Here is a 25,268-nt window from a genome sequence, read left to right on the forward strand (position 1 = left end):
TAGGGAGTTATAATACACCTCCTTGAGAAAAGAATGTCTACGTAAATAACTTGGAATTCTTCTGCATTAGAGATTTGTCTCTTGTTCCCCCCCCCCCCCGGTTTATTTGATTGGTCTATCAATTATTCACAGCACTATGGACTCATGGATATTTAATATTTTGTGTTATAAGACAAGATTATTTAATGTGTTGTTCAAATTGTTTTAGCTTGTTCATTGGGAACTTTTTTAGTTGGTTCCCATGTCCTTGAAGATCTCATCTCCATCACTGTGGGTTTATCTTGTTTCTTTGCTTGTTTTGCGTTGTTTTTTGAGCACCTGATCACTTTCTGGCATTATCAGATGCTTTAGGCTCATCTTGCACATTTTCTGCCCCACTCCTAGAATCAGCCATTTCTCCAAGGACCCTTGGTTCCTGGTCCCTGTGTATTTGGGAATGGTATTAAAAACCAGGATCTGGGCATTAGATATGTTCATTGCTTCTGGAGTGTCATTGCGTCTAGGCTTTCTCAGCCAATAGATCAAGGAAATGTACGTGTTGCCATTACTTCATGTAAATACACTTATCTATAAATACTTTTATATGTAACCATCTGCATCTATACTAATTAGACATTAGTTCATACTGATGTCTCCAACTCTAACTTATAACCTGCTAGGCCACTTTAGTCTCTCTCTTACTTATCTGTAGAATTTCACTCTAACAGTGAGAAACATGGCTTCTGCCAGTGACACCCATTTACTTAATTGTTCAATTCCAGTGTACATGTATAATAGCATCAGAATCGTTAACCCATACTCTTATGGGAAGCAACTTTATCAACCATAGGACAATGCTTATGTACAGCTTCCATTCCCTTGACTTTATAGACTTTGGTTGTCATTTTTAACTCCTACCTTCCCTTCATAAATTTGTCATATAATTAGATTGTTTTGTAATATCCATAGTACTTTTAAAAGAAAGAAAGCTAAATACATTAATCTGATTCATTTTATCTAGGTGATAGGATATTGTAAATATTATAAATATTCTATTTTATTTCATGTTTCCAAGTATTTTAAACATTGTTTAAACTTTATGGTCATGTAATTTATTCAGGGTTTGTCTCTCTCTCTCTCACACACACACACACACACACACACACACACTCCTGCATACATGTGTGTGCATTCACACATATCTTTACCTATACCTAAACACATTCATTAGAATAACATTTTATATCAATCTAATATTGACATGTTTCATAGTTTAGCTTCTGATAAGATAAACTGCATTTTTCAGTAAAGAATTATGTATCAGATAAAATATAAGAACATAAATTTACTCCCCAAGAGATGACTCTACTATGAAGGATTTTAACTATTTTCTCCTCTTTATCCATATTTTAAAATAAAAAGCAAGGTAAATTTAGCTATGGCTACTCTGTTCCTCTTATTATTGGAACAATTCAAACTGAGGACCAAACAAATAAAGGTTGTGAACAAAGGGTAAAGCCAGGGCTTTGCTTGAGTGACTCAGAATTTCACTCCATAAAAGGACAGTGACGTATACAACAAAGATGGGTCACACATAATGGAACATTTAGCATCTTTTCCAGTTTTACATACTGAGGATAATTATTGTGTGACTGTCACAAGCCATTTCCAAGGAGAGCCTAAGTTTCTCAAATTATGGTTATTAATTATGTCTACCTATTTCTTAAAAAATAGAATGGGAATAAAATTACTTTCACGTTTCCTTTCATTGCAACATGATTTAAAGAAGGTATATTAATTTGTTTGAGAAAGTAGTGGCCAGGTTTAAATGCACCACCTAACTTTAAAAAGTTACAATTACCCCATTTTAATAAACATTCTCTACCTGCCATCCAAAGTGCCAGTGTTGTTCCCTTGTGCATGCCCTGACCTTTGACAAGAGCTGCCCAACAGGGTGACCCTAAGCACTTCTCCAAAACACTAAGGAGATTGTTCAAATAACCTTTGGGTCAGGGATTCCAAAGAGTACACACAGTCACAAGTATATAAAACACAACTAAGTGCTAAGGTCAACTTGCAGAGCTTGAGGTTTTCAATTAATTCTCTCATGAAAGAGACCTCCAGTAAGCATCTAATGTGGTCACTAATAAAAGTGTGACTCATGCAGTCTGCATCTTGAAGTAACAAAGGGGGTCATAAATAAAACTTAAAGGCATTCATTTAAAAAAAAAAGGCAGAACAAGAAATCAAAGGAAATTTTTGGTCTAATCTATTCTTTTCCATGAAATTTTTATTTAAATGAGAAAATACTCAAATAGATTTAATGAGTTCTAATATCCAATTATTGAGATTGGTTATTCACTTTCTTTCATAAGAGCAGATATTTGTTAACTCAAATTTGTGGCCCACTTAAAAACCAGCTGAGTAACATTGCTCCACTTAATATTTAGGGAGTTAAGTTTGTTTTATGTCTCATGTAACTGTAGAGCACTAAAATTCAAGAGCTTTCAATTTTAAAAAAATATTCATAACTTACTTTTGGAAAATGTTAGAAAATTAAGATACAGTGATTTACAGCACCTGTGATGGGAAAACAAAAATAAATTTGGGACCCATTTAATTGACCACAGAAATATTAACTTCCTCAGAGTAAAGTGAAAATATTACATCCATGAAAAAAGAATAGGACATTCTAAAAAAACAAGCACCAAAAAAATAAAGAGTTCTTGGAGCTCTGAGAAATTGGAAAAAAATAAAATTAAAAATAAAATCTTTGTTGGAAGGTAAATTACAATTAATCTCCAGGGGAGTAGGGAAAACATTTTTTTAAAGGAACATAACAGAAAATATGAAAAACTTAAGATGTATACAGGTGGTCCAACATCTGATATACAAAAGTTTCAAAGAAGAAAAAATGAAGGGAAGAAAGGAAATGATACGAGAAAATTTTAAAAAGTGTAAGAACAATCATTTTAAGATTTAATGAGTATCCAGTACACCGATGATAAAAATCTACATCAAGTTCTTCACAACATTATTTTACAATACCACAGAAAATGAGTAGATCCTAAGATTCCAGAGAGAAACACAAGCAACCAAAATAAGCCACATGGGAAGAAATATGAGCAAGAAGGGCTCACATAAGCAAGATGAGGTAGGATCCTCTCAAAACGAGAAAACTTTGAAGGTCAGAAAGAAGTTCCTTCCCACAAAGGTGGTGAAGAGAAAGCTTCCAGCTCACCTCTAACCAGTGAATAGGATAATGCAGTCTTCCTGGGAAGTTTCTAAAAAGAAATGTAATTGGTAGACCCTCTGATATATTTAAGCACATAGAAAATAATATTTATTAGTGTTCAACATATCTCAAGAAGCAATGGAACAGTCACATAGAAAATTAATGTTTAAAAAGGAAGCAATTAATAACAAGGAAAAGGAGCAAATTGTGTAATAAATGAAACAATAATACAGGTTGAGTGTCCTATCCCTTACCTGAAATGCTTGGATCAAAAACCTTCCAGATTTTGGATTTTCTTTTGGAATCTGGAGTATCTTCAAACACATAATGAGATATCTTGGCATGGGACCCAAGTCTAAGCATGGGATTCATTCATGTTTCATATACACTTTATAGACAGCTTGAAGGTAATTTTATACAAAATTTTTAGTGTATCTGTATTTTGACTATGATCTGTCACATGAAGTCAGGTGTGCAATTTTCCACCTGTGGCAACATGTTGAGGCTCAAATTTTTTCATATTTGAAGCACTTCATATTCTGAATTTTGAGATTAGATATGCTCAACCTTTGGAATAATACTTTACTCAGCAATAAATCTAAACACTGACTTTTGGCAATATAAAATGTGACATGAAGGCAGAAGGGTGAGGTAAGGAAATTGAGATATAAGAGAGAGAAATCCATATTTGCCAAGAAAGTAAAAAAACAAGTAAAAAATCAAGAAATAGTAGAATAAGTGTATTTTTAGAGCAATACAGAAGCAAATAGTCAAAAATAGCTTTAAAAAAATTAAACTAACAGGATTTGTACAGAAGGTGAGACAAGCAAATATTGTGCTTTGTGATAAAGTTTTTTTTTATTTTAAATATATTTAGCTGCAGATGGACACAATGTCTTTATTTAATTTATTTTTTAATGTGGTGCTGAGGATTGAACCCAGTGCCTCACACATGCTAGGCAAGTGCTCTACCACTGAGCTACAATCCCAGCCCTGTAATAAAGTTTTGAACACTGTTTGATTTCTGAATACATTTATTTATTTATTATTTCACTAGAAATAAAAATAAACATATTACAACACAATTAAAGTAGTAATAATATTCTCTCTCTTAAGCTAAATTGGGGGATTAATGATTATTTTTCTAAGTGTATTGTGGAAATTTTCAAACACGTGTAAAGTTGAAAGAAATTTTATAGTGAACATTTATATACTGAAAATCAGATTCTGCCATTAACATTTTTTTCTTTCTTTTTATTTGTTGTTTTAGATATACATGACTATATATTTTTAACATTTTACCATACTTGTCTCGTGAGAGATTTATCTGCTACAGTTTGGATCTGGAATGTCTCCCAAGGCCCACATGTTAAAGATGTGGTCCCTAGTCTGTGGTAGCATGAAAGGTGGTGGAACCTTTGGAGGAAAGGGCCTAGCAGAAGGTCCTTGGGGGTGTGCTCATGAGAAGAATATTAGGACCCTGGTCCTTTCCTGTCTCTCTCTTTTGCATTGAGTACCAGGTTAGATTAACAGTTTGCTTCCTGATGCTCCCGCCAGAATATATTGCCTTTCTGCAGGCCTGAGAGCAACAAAGTTACTTTGGTAAAGGAAATTGATAACTTGGTGGAATAAATATTTACTTCCATTTCTAATAAGAATTTCCCTCCTTGCTTAGTTAAGCTGGTAGTAGCAAACATATACTTTTTGTCACCTAACATTTAATAAAGGACATGAGACTAGATATCACAATGCAAATATCGGAAGTAATTTTAATGGCACTTGATGATTCTCTAATGAGATTATGATTCTCTAATCACTTTATGATTCTCTAATGAACTAATGCAGATTATAAAATATGCTGCCAGAGTGCCCAAGAGGAGACAATTTTGTGAATGCGGTTTAACAGATAATTCCAAATCTAGAACATACCTTAACACTTCTATGACTTTGTGGTATTATCCAGATCCATAAGTCACATCCTTAAGGAAACCAATAAAGTAAATCAGTATTTTGAAATCTCATTAATCCTGCACCTGAAATCTGATCTCTGAAACAGCATAGAACATAGGAAGGACAAATGGTAGCAAACAAATTTAAGTGGGACATTCTACAAAAAGGCTGCCTCCAACCTCTTAACAGATGAATCCAAGAATCTGAGTCCTCAGTGGAGTGTGTGGTGACCCCATTCTTTTAAAGTTAATGACTTTTCATTTCCTAATTTTAGTAACTTTGTATACACAAAATAGCTAACTTCAAGGAGAAGGACTGGGACTAATGAAACCAGACTAAAGGAGTGAAATAGAAATTTGAAACTGAATCCATAAATATGGCACAAAAAGGCCAGTAGTGGTAGCAAAGTAAGAACCAAGTTTACATGTTTGAAAGTCATTTTCAGACATGAAATTAGCCATGTCTACCTATGGAGGGGACACCAGAACCACAGACCCTTCTGCATAGGCATTTAAACTCCATAGCTCCATGTCATGTGGTATAAAAGGAATGTTAACAACCTAATAGTAAGACTATGAGTAACCTGATTTTAAAACAGGTGAAGGGGATCAACTTCCTTAGAGAAATACATACAAATGACTGACATGTGTATGAAGTGCTCAACATGACATGATCAGGGAAAGACAAATTAGAACAATGCTGAAATATCACAGTAGTTCAAAGAGTACTTCCATGTCCTCTGCAGTATTATCCACAATAGCTAAGAAATGCAATACAACCCAAGTGTCCATCAATGAATAAATAAGGCAATGTAATATACATGCATAAAGAAATACTTTTCAGCGTTTAAATCTAAGAAAATCTTTTCATTTGTGACAATATGGGTGAACCTGGGGGAGATAATACTAAGTAAAATAAGCCAGGCACTAAAAGACAAATACTACCTGTTCTCATTTATATGTGGAATCTAAAAAAGCTGAACTCCATTGAAGCAGAGAGTTAGAATAGTAGTATCAGGAATTGGGCAAGGATTGGGATGGGAGAGGTCAAGGAATACAAATGGTACTATTGTATCAGCAGAGTGACTATATAACAATATGTTGTAATCTTGAAAATTGCCAAGAATAGATTTTTAAATGTTCACACCATCAAAAACTGATGAGTATGTGAAGTGATGCAGATTTTTATCAGCTTGATCCACAATGGCTCATATATATTTCACATATATCAAAACATCATGGTGTGCATCTTAAATATATACAATTCTTTATCTAGTCTGTTAAAAATAGTGGAAAGCCATGATGGAGCCAACTGATAGACTCAATACTGAACATGTGCTAAAACTGGAAACAGTTGATCAGGGATGAAGCATGTCTAACAACAATCACTTTATATAAATTATTGTTTTGTATTTCTTAGGGAATCCATAACTGTTATGTATCTTAATAGGTACTTGAAGACAATACTATTTTACTTTACACAGAGTAATTCTGTTTTTATTTGCCTCTGCATGTTTATGGAATATAAATTACATTTCAGCTTTCTGACTTTTAACTATTCCCCTGTTGATAAAGATGGTCTATTCTCAGTCTTTGTTTTCCTCACAGTGACAAAGTTCTGAGTTCCTATGAGCCATTAAGCAGACAGTTTTACTCAACTCAGTAATAACTTCCAGGGTATTTGTTACCTTAAAACAAATGAGGTTGTACATTCAATTCAGTGATGTCCAAGCACAAAACACTATAAACATCACTAAGTTGAGAAATGAGAGATTTTAGTTTTAGCTTTACCAGTAATTAGCAATATTCTCTTAGGAAAACCAACTTCTGTCTTTCATTGCCTGAGATAGCTAAGACCCTTCAAAGAATTCAAGTTTATGATTATATTATTTCTGAGTTTTTGTAAGCCAAATTCTCAGAATCTATGAGAAGTCACTTCAAAGTTCCCAAGACACTTATTCCCTGTCTTCTTCTACTCTGAAAATAGGCCTGGCTTCATAAATCTATTCAGCAGGGTTGTTGGGTTGGAATGGAGGGGTGCCGCGAGTGGTTTCACATATCATGTCCTACTTAGAGTTATCTACCTCATTCTCCTTGTCTTACGCATTCTATTTCTGTCTCTTCCTTTAAACTCCATCTCATAACTTCCATGCATTTTCCATCTTATCCTCCTCCACACATGTTCCAAAGACAATAGCAAGCCCCCAAAATGTAACAGAGCTCTGCAGAAAGAGGAAGTCTTTGTTGTCTGGACTGCTTGATTATAGGTGCTAAGTTGAAGAATCCATAGTGTACTTACATTTATTTTAGATTGTTTTATACTGTGCTTCATCATTTCAGGTAATTGCTTAAGAAACATATTCTGATTATTTCCTAAGAGTTGATCAACCCACCCCGGACTCTAATGACCCATATCTGAAAGTATCTAGGAAGTTTTCAGATAGTATTTATGCATATTTATGAAGTATTTATGCATTGTGAAAATCTTTTTGCTTGCACAGATCCCTTTCACTAAAATATCATTTTCTAAAATGAATTCTTTGCTGATTCTACATTATAATGCTCCAAGTCTTCTAACAACTCCCAGGTTGCCCCATGTGGCCTAACAGAACTCTTTTCCAATTGCTATTTAATAAGTTTAAATAAAAAGTTATGTTTCTTAAAAAAATTATGTTTCTTGTCCTAATTATCTATTATACTTTTATTCAATCTTTTGTGTATTAGATTAATCTCTGAAAATTTTTATATTAAGCTAAAAATGGCCAAAATTGTGTGTAGATCAATTTTTAATTTATTTTTCTTTGAAATCACATTTAATTTTTTAAAAAGTATTTTTAAGAGTATGTCTTAGTCCTTACCCTTAAAAAATCCATTATGAAAAGATAGGAAAGTAGCAATAATGGTAGAGTTGTGATGAAAACTAAAACAAGCATTCTACTATATTATGCTTAAAAATCATTCAATAAAAATATGACTGACAACCAGTGGAGTGCTGATAAATAATTAATGGCTGGCATTTCTTTGTGGGGCAGGAGTCCTGATTTGTAGTAACTGCTGAGTTTCACAGTACAAATATTTCCTCCATGAAAATCCAAAAATAATCTTGAAATTTAAAAACTTATCTCAAGCAAGTTGGTATATGCCAGCTTAATAATTGGTGCCTACTACATTTAAAGCATTGTTGAACTTATATTTTATAACTGAGTCTTCTATCATCATTAGATTCTTTTGGCCCATTCATAATTGTTTTTTAATACTATCTTTTAAATAACTGGGTCTGGGTAATAAGGAATAATACAATTTCTTGGTCAACCTCAAATATTTTGATATACTAAAAAGCTACCTGACAAAAGTAAAGATGAATTAAATATACACATCATTGAACAGAAGTCTCAACACCTGCATAGTGTACTGATCTGGCATTCATTGATAGGTATTAAACTCCTGGTAGAACTTTAACAATGATCATGATGTAGCAGAAATTAAATTCAGCAGCAAGATTCAGGAAGAACTGATTTTAATTTTAAGACTTCTTCTAACCCCCTGAGTGCCAACCAACACTAGAAGATGACAAAATCATAATTTGTTTGGCAACCTTTAAGGATCCCCATGCCAAATCCCTTATCCTGCCACAAAATCTACCCATTCAGGCAGTCTTGACATGTGAGGATTAGGTCCATTATTTCATTTGTTTTTTAAATGTGCTTTCCCTTTATAGCTGAGGATTAAGTTAATCCCTTCCTCCATAATGCATGAGGTTTGAGTTTTTCTTCAAATTATGGGATTTTCACCGGTGCACACTGTCTTCACTATATCTTTCATGATTAACTGGATTCAATTCATTTCTATATTTACTGAGGACTGTCTACCTGTCAGGAACTATATCAGGTCCTGAAGATCCACAGAGGCTCAAGGACAGACCCTCTACTCTCCAGTGGACTAGATCAAAGCCAGTAAGAGTAAAGATTGCCAGTAAGTCAAGTAAAAAACATAAAAAATTAAATTTAACTTACCCCAAGTCATCCCCAATGATGAGGGCTTAGTCAAGCAGGATGATGCTAGAGGCAAAACCACCCAAAACAAAATGTCACTTCACGCAAAACACAAGAAATGTTTAGTCGGAACATATAGCCTATTGCCTTTCATACTATTTATGCAAAACACATAGATATTTAAGAAATTTAGAAAATGGGGGAAAATTTAAAAGCACTCATAAATCAAAACATTCTAATATATCTTCTGAGGCACTAATCCTTCTAGGTCATATTTGCATAATCTTAAATGGTTTAATTTCTGACTATCTGGTCATCAAGGTCTCTAAGGAATCTGCGGTGCTTCAACATATCAGAAAGGAAAGCATCAAAGGTTCCTCATGCCAAACCTCACCAATTACTCCATTTGAATAAGTAGCCTCATAAGCACCTCACCCCTCGACCATATTCACATCTTCATGTAGCAAGGGATTATTTCCCTTCAAGTATAAGTAATATTTTTTTCTCTTAACTATTCGTTCTATATTTGTCTCACTTGATTTCTGCCAGTTCATATCATAAAAGACCCAATACGGTCCTTTAATCCTTATCCCCAGTCTCATGTGCACTTTCCTTTGTTAATAATCATGAGATTTTTAGATTCTTTTCATTCTGTCCATTCATTCATTAAATCTCATCTAGCACTGGTTTTTCCTCTGAAATTACCTAGATTTCGGCAGAAGAATAGTAGTTTACTTTACAGTAATGGAAAATCAAAGAACATTGAGAATGCACACTAAGGTACTGTTCAACTTCATCTTTCTTTGGACTAAAAGTACAATGCCCTTTTTATCTCAGTAGCAGCTTTCTGAATTTCAATACTTTCTTATTATAGTGATAGCTATCTAGAGAGCTATGTTTACTGATAATGATACAAGAACTTTAGGAGGAAATGGGTCTGTTCAGAAAGAGGCTCTATACTAAGTAGAGGGAAAAAGACATTTAATAAAAGTTAAATTATCTATTTAGAATTAAAGGTTGCCATTCTCAGGGAGTCTGAGCCTTCTAAATGATTTGGAATCCAACTTCACCTCTCATTGCTATCATTCTAGAGATGGCGTATAATTACAGCGGCTTAATTTTTAAAATACCCCCACCAGCATTCTGGAATCTCTTCCTGAGAAACTCACCTGCCCACTCATATCCCATCACTGAACTTGTTCTAGCACTGAACTTTGGTTTAATTAGTAACAACCTTTAGAGATTCTTCCCTTTTGAGGGAATTCCCTTGCTTGATCTAGTACACAACTGTACTAGATGACAAGGCATTATTCTTGTGACAACATTCTCCTTCTACAGAGATTGAAGGATGAATTGGTTCAGAAGAAACAAGGTATGGGATGTAAAATGTGCAAAATAAAAGCAGTATTTCTGGGTCATTCATCAAGTCCAGGGAAAAGAGCCCCCAAATCTGAGTTCTAATAGTATATAAAAGGCCAAGCCCGGGTTGCAGTGAGTTCTAACTAAGTCTCTAGGCCAGGCACCAGGAATAGAAAGTTAAATAAGACATGCGTTTTGGTCTGAGGAGGTATGCAGTCTCCTAAAAAGACAGACATTTCAACCAATACATAAAGTTCTTCATGTCCATGGGTTCTACACCCATGGACTCAACCAACATGGATTAAAAATATATATAAAATACATATTAAAAATATCAGAGGAAAAAGAAATTATATGAACTAAACATACACTTCTTATCATTATTCCCTAAATTTTGCATAACAACCATTTGCACTGCATTAGATATTAGATAACTAAAAGTACAGAGGAAGATTCCAGAGGTTATATCAAATATTATGCCATTTTGTATAAGAGACTCAAATATTTATGGATTTTTGCTCTCTACTAGTCATCCTGGAACCAGTTTCCCATAGATAATGAGGAATGGCTGTATTGAAATAAGAGATGAGAAGTATAAGATATATTCAAACTATTGTGGGATTTAAGAGACAAGTCCAACTTAAAAAAGAAAAAAAGGAAACCATACATCTGGGTTTATTTGATACTGGGTAAATGAGGTTATTGCACATACAAGTCATAGAACTAGTTGTATAAGGGAACGTCTATGAACCCCTAAACAAAACATGTACATGCCCCACCCATTCTGAACTTGACTCTGTGGTAATCTTCTGTGACACTCAGCCTTAATTCTATGACTGAGCTTTATTGGGAATGAGGTGTTTACTATCAGGCAGTTACTCTATTTAGAAATTTTCATTTGTTTTTCTTCATGTTTAGCCAAAATCTGCTTCCCCCTAACTTCTACCAATTGGCATCAGTTATTTCCTCCAAATCCTTTTAGTGAATGCATTCCAATTACACAAGTGTATAGCTAAGTAAATAAGAATGAAATGAAATGTTGTATTTCAAGCTACTTGTTCTCTTTACTTGCAGTGAAATGCAATACCCTTAATATTATTGAGTGTCCACTATACTAAAGGAACTGTATGAGGTACTAAGCAGGTAGTAGAATGAGAGAGAAGCTCTGCCCTCAAGAAGCTCACAGTCTAATGAGGGGGAGATCTGTACATCCATGAGGTACAGGACAAATCATCATCACAGAGGACAATTCAAGTAAGAACTTGGATTCAGCAAATGGTAAGATCACATTCCATGTAATAAACCTAGAAAGAGCCATGGAGAAAATGAAATGCAAAACTAACATACAGAGCCAGCCAGTACTTATGTACCCCCAACTATGTGTCAGGTACAGTTTGGGGATTGAGGTTATAGTAGCATATTAAATATTCAAAGTATTTACTTTCAAAGAGCTTAGATTCTAGAGGGGAAGAGACTATAAACAAGTTTTTTTTTTTTTTGGTGTGTGTGTGTGTGTGTGTGTGTGTGTGAGAGAGAGAGAGAGAGAGAGAGAGAGAGAGAGAGAGAGAGAGAGAGATCAGGAGGACCTTTAAATACAGAATTTAAGGAAGCGAATAAGCAAGATATGCAGATATCTAGGGGAAAAGAAGGATCTTAAAGATGAGATTTTACTTGGATAATGTTAGAATGAAAGGCATACACTAAGGCCTAAAGTCAACAAGTTATATAACACAAAACGAAATAACATGTGCTGTAGCTCTCTGCAATGTAGGGTTAGCGTTAAGAGTCACAGAAAATAAGTATAGAAGAGTTGACCATGACACCTTTACATGTCATGATAGCTTTTGTCCCAGATTATCTTCTCAAATTGGCATAGAGAAAACAGTCATACAAGATGGCAATAATGCCTCTTTTTGGAATAGATGGCATATTTGTTTCCTTACCAGAATAATAAGTATGTCTTCTCCTTCTGGGGCAAAGGTTTGATATTGCCCCTCTTATAAGACTGGAATTTTCTAAGCCTGGACTTTCTTAGCAATGATCCAACTCCACCAAATGCTCAGCATTCCTCTGGGCTACTCCACATCACCCTCATGGGACTAATGCGGAGAGCCAATAAAAATATGAAGCTCCTATTGCCCAATATGCCATGAGTCAAAGTCTTTTGTCTCTGATCCAGGAGACTCATGTCTTTAGCTAATATCTATAAAACTACTATAGTCTAAGTTGTTAGCTTGTAGGTAGCATAAAATTTCAAAATCTTCACAACATAGCTGGGTTCTTATTATGGTGATAGCTGAAGAATGAGCTAAGAAACGTTCATTCTAGTTGGTAGGGAGCAATGAGAAGCTAGTAATAGACTTAATCAGAATATTTTTTGGTAATATTAAATTATTAGTGTAGCCTAGGATTGGATAGAGGAGAAAACAGTGATGGAGACTGAAAGCTTACACTTTCTGGACAGACACTTTGACACATGATTTCATTTAATTCTCATAGTGAACTGAATCTTAATTTATTCATTAACCCAACACTACTGAATATCCACCATGCTCCGATAATTCTTCAAGAGCTTGTGATACAAATATTCTTTAGGAATCCTGGGATACAGCAAAGAATAAAACCTCAGACAGGAATTTTGTCTTCATGGAAATCACCTTCTAGGTTAGAATACATGCAAACAACTAAAGAAACACATACTTGATAAGAACAGCAAGTGGTCATAAATTTTCAAAAGGAAAATAGGATAAAGGGAAAAGTGATGGGAAGTCTATTTTAGAAAGGTTGATCAGATACAACCTTTCTAAAGAGACTGGATGTGAGCAGAGGCCTGAAAAAATTGAAGCAGCTGCTATGATTTTTGTCTGTTTAAGAGATGAGGAAACTGAAGCTTACAGAGACTGTATCTTGCTGTAACCTTGCCCACATTACCAAATGGTGCAGTAGGGATATGGCCCCAGGAATCTGTAGCACCAGAGTTCCCACTGCATGACACTACTGCATGTACCCATCTCTGTGAGAGATCATAAAGACAACACGGGATTGCATAAGGATTTATGAGAGACAGATTTGACAAACTGCCTACTAGGTTCACTTGAAAGCAAAGAAGAAGATAAATTAGAGAAGAATCAGAGCCTTTAAGCCTGGGTGGCCAGAAGAAAAGGGGGCTCATGGAGGGGAGATCATGCAGGAGAGAGGGCAAGTAAATGGAGAAATAATGTTTTGGTTTCTGGCACACCAAGCTTGATGCATTAGCAGAATAGGTTTTGCAATTTCCCCTCAGATTTGAGATATCATGGACTTTGCTCCTCTGCCCTCTGCTCCTGTCATCAGTCTTCTAGTTACAGCTCAGCCACTGAACCCTATTACAAAACCAGCAGGAGAATATGAACTGTCTCACACTGGTGTTCCTGATCAGCCAGCTCCCTTTCTTTCCATAAACTGAGGCATGAATTCAGTATCAAGTCCATCTTAAAATAGATTTCAAATTATTCTTTCCCTTTGGGGATTTTGGAATGATAAGGAGAAACGTAACAGCGTTCCCCAATACTTCTTTGATAGGGCTTCCTAGAGAACACTGGTATACTGGTGTTCAAATTATCTTCTCTACTTGTATTAAATATAACAATTTAATATATCACAAATCCTTGTCATAAATCCATGTCATACTGTATGCCTAGGTGTCAACTGCAGGACTATCAAAACTTCCTTCTAATTTCTTTAAATCTTGCTAGGTTAAGGCTGGTAACCGTCTTTTATTTTGATCTTAAAACAGCACTAGTTTATTATAGAATTTCATAAATAGTATTAAAATAAATTATTAACCTTTAAAAATTAACTATTAGAGCATTAAAGTACATTCAAAAGCATATAATGAAAACATGTATACGTATGGATGAATATATGTGTATGCATGTATGTACACACATATATGTCTTCCTTTTTCTTTCAAACACAATTTCAGCATAGTATACAAACCTTGAAGATCAAAACATATTATTCTGGAACGAAGACCACAAGTCACCCCTAGATAGGTACACTCATATTCAGACAAATATATATATATGAAATATGAATGATATTTAAAGTTTTAGTACAGTTTCAAAGTAGTTATATTATTATTACTGCTGGTTTTGTTGTTGTTGTTTTTCTTTTGTTTTGTTTTGTTTTTGGGGGGGTTGTTTGTTTGTTTGTTTTGGTTCTGTAAACCACAATCAGTGGCATGTTCCACAAATGAATCTTTCTTCCCTGGTGGTAAAACTAAGTCAGAACCATGGACAGTAACACCACTCCCCACCCCTTTTCATTCCCTTCTTAAGGATTTATTCTTTTCAGGGAGTGATTTCACTCCAATCTTTACTTTCCTTTCTCTAAAATCTGAAGGTACAGATGAGATTTTAAAAGCTCCAGAGAACTTACTCTCTAAAATATTAGCAATTGCTTACTCAAACGTATGTACACCACACTGGAAATGAGGACTATTGAAGGAAGACATCAATTGGTTGTACAGTCAGTTTGGTAAGTAAAGAATAAAAACTCCACTGTAAAATTACCTGAAATATTTTTGCTTGTTCACAATGCTTCTTTAATGAGATCCGGGTCTTTTCTTAGATCTTGCTTTATGCGAACATGAAAAATTATGCAGCTTTCAGCCTGTGCAGAGTTCAGACGAGGGCCAGATTCAGGATATTGGATTTATGGAATAGATAAAAGCCATACTTTGCAACCAGCCTGGTTTCTAGCTTGCAGAATAAGACATGGGGTTGGGGATAGAGATTTCAAATCTCTGTTTTCAGACTGAGCTTATCTTTCTTCTCATGACTACTCTGGTTTTAAAAGGTTTACAGGGTTTGCTGGTCATGATTACCATTGTGTTAAATGAACAGCCCTTGGATAAAAGCCATATAGAATGTGAAGATGCATAATATGACTTCTGCATTCAAAATGTTCTAGACGTTTTGGAGGATAAGATTAGCTGTACATAAATAACTCCTTTTCTTCATCCTAGTGCATAGCCATATTCTGAATAATAACAGTAAGTATGAAGAGTCTAGGACAGTTCATAAGTGCTCTAGAGAAGAGACAGAAACCTGTGAGTTGGTGGAACTGAGAAACTTAATGAAGCAGATGGGATTTGAACCAGGTGTTTAAAGAAAGGTGGAATTTCATGAAGTACACATGTAGCACCATCTCCATGGAGGGGAATAGCCTCAGGTTCCCATTCACCAGATAAGGCTTTCTTTCTGTCCACAAGTGTCTGAGACAGGACAGGGTTCTGGGAGCCTGATAGACTGAAGAAGGGAAATTTTCCCAGAGTAACCAAGGAAAAGGCCATGTGAGGAGCAAGAATGAATTTTAGCAAGGGATGAAAGCCAGAGACAAGTGCCAAAGGCAGTATCAGGTCCCAGGGATGAGAGGGAGATATTAATCAGAAGGCAAATTAAGAAATGTGCAGCTAACACCAGAAGTTAGCTGGAGTAAAGCATTAATTGAGGAGAATGAGGCAGTTTTAGATACAGGTTGGGAATTAATTTTAGAAAAAAGTTCTAGACATAGGTTGATGAAATACAGAAGATGAGGATATGAGGAGTCAACATGTATAAGAAAAGCCTGAAATCAGATTATGGCATGCAGAGATTTAAGTATATCACAAAATTAGACCCAGGAATTTTTTTCTTTGGGTGAATATTTGAAGATAAATGAGTAGCCAAAATCATTTCATCAATTTGAAGCTCAGAGGAATGAAGACCCCAGTGGTAGGGAAAGCCACTGAGAGGACTTGATTGAGCATTTGGTTTTTATGTTTACGTAATTCTTTCAGTCAATGATATAGAACTGGAACTCCCTGAAATGATGAAGAATGAGGTTCAGGCTCCCTTACTTTTCTCAGGAATAGATTTTAATGATCAGAAAATCTACTAACTTTATCAACATTTATCTATGGCCAAAATGGGTAGATAAAGTGATATATGATTGATTTCAATACTTTTATAAAAAAAAATTATCCAGTCTCCAAAGTCTAATTTTATAGGAAGAAAACTACTCTGGGGGTTTGGAATTGTTAGAATGACCTCTGCAAATTAGATAATAAGTCATGCTTTGCAAAGCCCATCATTAGACCCCATCTATCATGATGGTAGGGATATTGCTATGATTTGGAAAGGAGGTGTCCCCCCCAAAAAAACTGAGGTGTTAAAACAAAATGCAGGATTGTTTAAAGGTGAGATGATTAGATTACAAGAACCATAACCTGACCAGTGGATTGATTCATTTGATGAATCCATAACTTGAAAGGACCACTGCTCTGGATGGCAACTATAGGCAGGTAGTGTGGATCTGAAGGAAGCAGGCAACTGGAGCTGTGCCTTTGAGATTTGTATTTTGTCCCTGGTGAGTGGAGCACTCTCTTGGCCTTCTGGCTGATTCCAGGTGAGCAACTTTCCTCTACCATGTCTTTCTGCCATGATGGCCCCAGAGTTATGAAGCTGGCTGACCAGAGCCTGAGACCTCTAAAACCATGAGCCCCAAATAAGCTTTTGCTCTTGTCAGTTATTTTGGTTAGAGCAATGAAAAGCTGACTAACAAAAAAATAAAGTTTTGAGAAAACTACTGACGAGGAAAAGAATAATGTAAGAGGCAACACCCCAGGATGATGCCATCGTGTATAGACATGAAAAGTCAGATGAGAACTAAAGCTTCCGGTGGCTGCTACCTCTAACACCTCTCCACTTTCTTACCCATGACCCCTTTTCACAGAAATACACATGCTTTATTGCTGCATAGAAAAATCTGAAGGTTAGAAACTTGGGATTTATACAATACCTCTCTCCCAAGAAACCAAAAGCAATTTATAAACCAGTATTCTGTGAAATCATCACAGTGGGCCTGCAAATATAATCAAGGTCTTCATCCCTCCAGGAAATTGTTTTCTCTCTGAGACCCCAGTGACAGGCTGCCAGCTTCACAGGAAAGAAATCTACTTACCTTAGGGGAGGGATATAACTCCAGACTATGGAGAACTTGAACACCTAGAAGTGGGGGAGGAATGGACAGCGGATTCTGGCTGGCTCACAGTGTGACACTTAACCCCAACTGTCACAGGTGGTGCTTAAAAAGATGTACTGCAACCAGTCAGAATAAGAAAACCCATTTTGTTACACTGTTGAGAATAATAATAGCTGGCTAGTCTCTTCTGATTTTCAAAACACCCTACAGACTGACAAAGTACTAACATTAGTATATGATGTTCTCCATAATAAAGATAATTTAAAATTTTCTAAGTAGAATATCTATATCTAATTCCTATGAATTATCTATACTTGAGCATGTGTTTTTGGTCTAAATTCTATTTTCTTAGTATAATAAAATGCCCATTAACCAATAATGCATTTGACCATTTATTTTCTATGGTTTCCTGGATTATCTTTCATATCCAACAGAGTTGACTATTATCTTTTAAATACCAACTTCACAGATTCAAAGGTATGATGACTAGAGGGCATGCTTTGTCCCATTATATCAGTCTCATGATCAATCACTGGGTCCTTCTTAAGTATGCAAATAGATTTATAGATGTTTACCAAACACAGACACTATGTATTTTACTTTCCTGATAAACACATCATCATCAATTTTTATTTACATACTACTATGTGAGTAATGTTTGTGTGTATTTGTATTGAGTGGCTCAGATACACTTGTGCACAATCATACTTAGTACTTAAGTCTGTACTCAACAGGTGCATGGAGCAGCAAAATAACCAACCAATAGTTAATAGTTGATATAAATGAAGGACATTTATTTAAAAGTAGCTAAAACAAAAGAATCCAAATGGAAAACACAGAACACAATAGCTACAAAGGCTGGAACAGGTGGTCCAAGGGCTAGGTGAGGAAGCAATCATTGTCAGTTGTGATGAATGACATGCACAGATTGCAAAGTCCACATGGGGGAAGAAGTACTTGGGATTGGGCATAACACATTCAAGATTTCAGATAAGGGCAGATTTACAGGATCCCTCAGTCTATGAGAAAGCACACGTAGTGATGAAGGGAGTGGGAAGGGGCTGTGAGGCAATAAAGCTGGGTAGAATTCTTAAAATTGATATCACCAGCAAAGAACAACAGAAAATTCAGAGCAACAGAGAACTAACTAACCCCACAATATCTTCCTTAAATGGAGAACTGGAATTCTCATCTGTGACTATTTGCAGTTTCCAATCCTGAAATCAGTTCCAGCATCTCCAAGAAGAAGAACAACAAATTTGCTGCACATGTCATTTTGTTATCATAAGGCAGGTTAACCTTTCTTTTCTGAAATCAGAGGATTAGACAGGTGATTGTTCACCACACAAAATGGCTTCACTTCTGAGTACTTAGAGGACGTTAAAACAGTAAGTAAAACATTTACAAGTCTCAGTTCTCCAAAATTTTTCATTTGGATTCTTTTGTTTTAGCTACTGTCCCTTTTTCTGCCCAAAGAATGACTCACAAATAATTCTAGCAGGATATACCAACCCACGACACTTAATAAGAATAATATTCTAGCTGGAAAAATCTGGCAGAAAGAGCTTCTGGTTTAAAGAAGGCAACACAGTGAAGATGTGTGAATGCAGTTTGGCTCAATTTAGTGCTTGACAGGAAGCCCAATACATCAATACTCTAAAACAACCAAACATTTAATATAGTTACCTTGCATCTACTCAAAACTAAGTGGCAGCCAGAGATTTTTTGGCACTAAGTCCCAGCATAGTAAACTTCAACATCCACCATCAACATGTCATCTTTCATAAAATACCGTGTAAGTCACCACAACTCCTTGGAAACCCAGAAGTCCTATTTTTCAGACTTTTAATCTATTAAGCAGCCTTCTGAGAATGCTATCTACATGTGGAATGCTTCTGTCAGGTACAATCTGATGCACCCTGGTTGTGATTCCCACTTCAACTGAGCTCCCTGTTATTTTAAAATGTCACTCCTAAATGGAAGCACTGACATTTATTTGTATGATGGCTTTGATATTGAAGAAACGCTGTATTTAATTCTGAGAGGTCTAGGGATTGCAGAATGTTTTTTTTAAGATCATCTAAGATCTGCATAAAAAGATTCAGAGAACTCTAAATAATCTCCCTTCACCCAAATGAATGTTCCCTGGTACTCACCTGAAAGTGCATTGCAGGGCAGGCACTTACTGTCTTGGGTATTGATCAATTGCCAAAACTGAGAGCCCAATATATCATTGTTAAGTGATTAAAATAAATGAACCACCTCTCAACAATCCAGAGTAGCAACCAAGGTCCACAGCAACAGAAACCAAGTGGAGAAAAATAGAAGGAAGCTCCATCTGTGCTTGAGGGATTAGGACCTGGGGCCTGCATCCAGATGGTTTCTATTTTGAATCTCAACTAGCACTTCAGTTTCCCCTTTGAAAATTTAGCCCACTGCTTGATCCTTAAAACGGGAATAAGGGTACCTTGCAGCAGAACTTTAGTGATAACCAGAGATAATTACATAAAATGCCTGCCTGGCACGCAAAAACACTCAAATCATAGCTATGAGGATGATGTCAACAGTGATTCGTGTTAAATGTAAAGTCTGATAGTGCAGATTAAAAACCGACAGAGAAATGACTCTAGATAGGAGTCACTATGGAATCTTCTCCCAGGCAACACTTGATCTAACTTGAATAAGCAAAATCACCATTCAAATTTGACATTCCAACTCAAAAATAAGTTTAGGTCACTATGATGTCTCTTAATGGCAAAAGTCAATAATCTTTACCCAACTGTCATCTGAAAACTTAGCCCTATTCCTAGGTGACTACAGATAATGCCAAGGTCTTTGTGTAGTTGTTTGCAGACACCTGCAACTGATGTCCTTCAGCTGCCTTTTTGTAATATGCTGCCGAGAACTGCATGAGAACAGATTCAATGTCTTTTTCATTCTACATGCCTGGAGTCAATACAGAATTATGTGCATGTGGAAATAAAATTATTTTGATATTGATCATGATTTTCATCATCTAAGCAATGATAACTGTTATTAACTTTTATCAGCAGAAAACTCCCTCAACATCACGAGGACACTACAAAGTGCCTTTGGATTTGATTCTTAGATACCTTGGAAAATTCCAACTGAACACTTCTCAAGTTGGAGGTCCAGTGCCTACCAGGGTCCCAGGGACATTAGAGGAGACGCAGAACAGAGATTTGAGACTTCTCTGCCTCATAGGATACTAGATCATGGGCTTTAGTTAGATTCTGATCATTTTCAAAATATATGAAAGAAAAAGTATGCACTCTTACTAAGTTCAAGGACTGGAGACTCATTATTATTTTTAATTTCACATCAATATATTTGTATACTTTAGATTTGTTTTGGGGTTACTGTTCTTCCTCTGGTTTTCATGACCTTTTCTGGATATTCAGTGAACCTTCTGTGGGAACAGCATCTCCAAATCCCTGAGGTGTGTGATCTGAAACAGTACTGTGGATTCCTTTTGGCTTGGTGATTTGTACAATGTTGCCAACCTTTGCTTTCTGTCCCACTGAAAAATTAGCCATATTGTAACAGCATGTCCCCAACTCTCCCCTAATGCAGGAACCAGCAAGGTTGTTTTTTTTTTTTTTATCAATCTTTGTTGTCATTTGATTGGTAAAAATTACAGCTAATCTGTGATTATTTGCAAGGCTGATCATTTTGCTGGGTTAGTAATCAAGTTCAAAGGGATAGGTCATCAAGGTCATGACGAAAAGGAAATCGATGCCATCTATTATCACTAATTGAACTTGCTCTTTGGTGTTCTTCTCCCATGTGTGTTCCTGCTATAAGTGAATATTCTGAATGCAGGAACTAGCAAGCTCTACCACTCTGTCAACCCTAAAGCTTCCCTCTGTATCAATAAAGACTTCTTCACTTGCCACTCCTTCAAAACATTCTGGTATCAGCACATAATTGTGTTTTTCCACCACCTGATGTACCACAAATTTCTGTTGTTTTCATTAAGGTTACTCCACCTCCGGAATATTATCTAATGCACAACATAAGGTAATAATGAAGCTATTATTAGGGTATGTTCCTGCTCGAGAAGTTCCAGTGTGGTACACTTCTTTCCTGACTCTGGTGCACCATTATATCTTGGTTTATTTGTGAGACATTCTCTTCTTATAATCTGCAGTTTCTAAGGTTTCTCTTTGGATATTCCAACTCCTTTGCTGAGTTTGGAGGATTTCACCTCCAGGAATTCCTCAGCATTCTGGAAACCTGCAGACACCAGCTTCACCTGTACTGCAGAAGACAGTGGGAAACTCACCAAATCCCACTGCCTCTTACTCTGAGAGAACAAGGGCACTGGTCACTTAGGAAAAGGGCAAGGTGGCCAAGGAAGAGTACAGGTGTGCCCAAGAGTTCACAAGAGACTACACCTGCCAGAGCACCCACCCTCTTGGTTAACAGAAATTAGGAAATGGTCAGAATAGGGAATTTTGTTTCTTTTCACCCTCAGAGGAAAGGTCATTGGTACCCCTTTGGAATAAAATGTAAAAAGAGCTGAATAGAGCCAGGCACAGTGGTGCACACCTATAATCCTAAGCAGCTTGAAAAGCTGAGGCAGGAGGATCACAAGTTCAAAGTCAGTCTCAGTAACTTATTGAGGCCCTAAGCACCTTTGCAAGACCCTGTCTCAAAATAAACAAAAATGGCTAGGGAATTCAACCTCCTTAAAACGTTTTCAAATAACAGGTTTATTTATATAGTTAACAGCACTCAGCTTAGCACATAAAATTCAGGCAATAAATATTTATTATATGACTAAATTAATGATGAGTTGGGGATGTTATAAGAAATCTCCACAAAAAGTTTGATAAATCTATTTAAAAGATTATTACCTTTAAAAAATATCTGCAGGGTAAGTTTTGGCATTTTCACAACTATAACGAATCTGTAATAAAAAGATAAAGTGAAAAGTAATAAAGGTCTTATAAACAATTCTCATAATAAAAGCAAGAAGAAGTCCTATAATATTTGATGAATGTAATTCATGAATCATGCTATTGCAATTAATAGCTTTGATTAGAGGCATCCACTGGATTTTACTAATGAGATAAATTGACGTATATACTAACCTGAAAACTCACAAAGCCTTAAATATCACTGAATACATCACAGTGGAACAAGAAACCAGAAGGAAACATGCACAGTGAATTGTCAATCATAAATGTGCTCTTGCTTGACACAAACACCACTTAGTTGTTGATATGACAAAAGATCATTTAACTTTAGTCAATAAAAAGATAGGGAATAAAGAAGTAAACGATACCTTTGTCTAGTCTTTACAAGGAACATCAGGTATTATTATTTAAAAAAGAAAGCCAAGCAAAACAAAGCAAAGAAAGAAAGTAATGAAACATGAAAAATCTGTGTAAAATCATATTTACTTCATAGTGATAATGGTACCTATCTCCTGTCATCACTTTATTCTCAAGCAAAAACATGTTGTAATGTCATCACTGTGACTTTTTTACTTTCCAATGTGATTCAACATGGAAGGCAATGGTGCTAATGATCCATCCAGATTTCTAAATAATGCTGGAAATGCTCCAAATAATCACTCTTCTGTTAAAAACAAGAGAGCTTTCTTGAATTCTTGACATTAAACAGACTGCAAATATGTAATAGTTGAAGAAAATAAACAGACTGTGGCAGACTAATGAATAGTTTTCTCAGCTACCTGTGCCAGACTAATGCCTAAGGTTTCCTAGAGAAATTACCCAAGTGTAAATCCCACTTCCACCACCTACTATGTTTTCTGAATTATAGGACTTAACCTCTGTGTGCCTCAGTTTACTCATATATAAAGTGAGGATAATAACAGTGCCCTTCTGGAAGGGCGATTGTGAGGAGTAGATGAGATGTTATGGTCAAATGTGCCAGATACAAGCAACCAGGTCATGTCAGCTAGTATTCTGACCACTGGGAATTCAGGTTATCACCCTGGATAAGATTAAAAGGAGTCTAGGAAGGAAGAATGGTTTGGGAAGACAACTTTGCAGACAATGACTAATGCGGAAACCAAAGCTCCTCCTTGAACCAACCATAAGACTTAAAGCAAGTAGGCGGAATAAAGACACACAATTTGACACATGGTTTTAAAATTTCCCAGAAACATAAATAATCTACAATTAAATAATCATTGCAATTATATTGTAAAAAGGAAAAAATATGTCATTATATTATAGAAAGAGAATAGAGGATATACACGCGCGCGCGCACACACACACACACACACACACACACCCCTAGTCACTGGGAACAATGCTAATTTCCTGGACCGCAAAATGATTCCAAATGACACCACTTTCCCAAACAGATCTTACACAGTATGAAAAAAGATATACTGGCCTTGAAAGTAACCCCTAGCACTCTGCTCTCTACAGCTTTCATTCATTTAGGGGTACTGTAGAGAACTCAGCAGAGCCTAAATAAATGAGGCACATACATCCTCTTCCATCATAGAGTGGGAGGTCTGGAAAGACTCTGTGCTACCACAGGCTTCTTTTCTACTCTTTCTTTTTTATTTCTATTTTTGCATCATAATTCAGAAAGAAAGATATTAAACAGCTTTGAGAGTGAGTCTCTGTACCATGCCAATGCTCTAGCTTCCTGAAGGCAGTCACAGTGCAGGCTCTGTCTTCCCATTAGTTTTCCAATCCGCTTCTCTAAGGGTACCCTGTTGTCGTAGGAGATGATAGGGTGCAGAGAATTCTCTACTACTCCCTACAGAATCACCACACTCAATGTGAAGCATCCTTCCACCCTCAAAGAAAACAAATTTGTTTTCTTCAGCCAGATGTTTTGTAGGTGAGATGGATATCTGCTTTAGGTGGAAAGGAAAAGTTAGCAGTCTAGATATAGGAAGCAAAGAAAAAACACCTCCATATATAACAGTGTACACATTTTTAAGGTGTAGAAAGAAAAATATTAAGTATGGAGAAGAACATAATCATGAAATATGGCCAAACAGATGGACATTTTAAAAATCCACAATACCATGTTTGAATTCCAACGTTTTATATTAAGATTCTTTAAAATTTATAGTTATAAAAAAAAGCCAAATTTGCAAGCCTATAAAGACATACTGTTCCTATTCTTCTGGCAGTAAATGACCTGGCTGACTGCAAGCAGAGGAACAAAGATAAATTTCTCTGTCTAGTTAAAAATGCTTCTTGACACTGTACATAGTTTTGGCTGGCTGTACAGTGTCTTGGTCTCAAGTCATAAATAAAAGGCCATGTAAATCAATCCTAAACCCTTTACACAAAGCCACAATAAAAAGAACTGCTTGGTATTCAGTGAATACAAGCTTTTCTAAATAAATCTTAATTCAACTTGGGGTGACTTCTATGTTAAAGTCATAGAATACAGCTTTTACTGTCTCAAAATTAAAGTCTTAGATTTTTAATTCTACTCTTAAGTTTTTTCTTTGTCTGAATTTTGGTAGAGCATAGCCTAACACACAATGTTAATAATTTTACCTCAAACCTGTACTTGACTAGTTAACCTCATCAATAGAGAGCTTAAAACAAAACAAAACTTCTCATGACCTAAGGCATAAGAAACAATAATAATTCAAATTAAACATATCCTCTACAATAATCTTCTGGAATGCATTGAGAAGATGCAGAGGAATAAATCCAAACTTCATTTTACTAGTTTCAAAATGGCATTTCGCATCCTCTTTCCAAGAGCATGAGTGAT

The 25,268-nt window shown here is 35.8% G+C and overlaps 1 protein-coding gene and 1 pseudogene across 3 annotated transcripts in view; both read right to left on the minus strand.

The window, feature by feature from the left end:
* Dclk1 (doublecortin like kinase 1) overlaps positions 1–25,268 on the minus strand; it is a 344,423-nt gene that overhangs the window by 256,495 nt on the left and 62,660 nt on the right. The window lies entirely within an intron of this gene.
* The window catches only part of LOC124098977 (DNA repair protein RAD51 homolog 3-like), a 42,608-nt pseudogene continuing 38,236 nt past the window's right edge, over positions 20,897–25,268 (minus strand).

The sequence above is a fragment of the Marmota monax genome, unplaced genomic scaffold, assembly GCF_021218885.2.
Source record: "Marmota monax isolate L192 unplaced genomic scaffold, Marmota_monax_Labrador192_F-V1.1 WCK01_AAM20220418_F8-fsc00011, whole genome shotgun sequence".
NCBI classification, from domain to species: Eukaryota; Metazoa; Chordata; class Mammalia; order Rodentia; family Sciuridae; genus Marmota; species Marmota monax.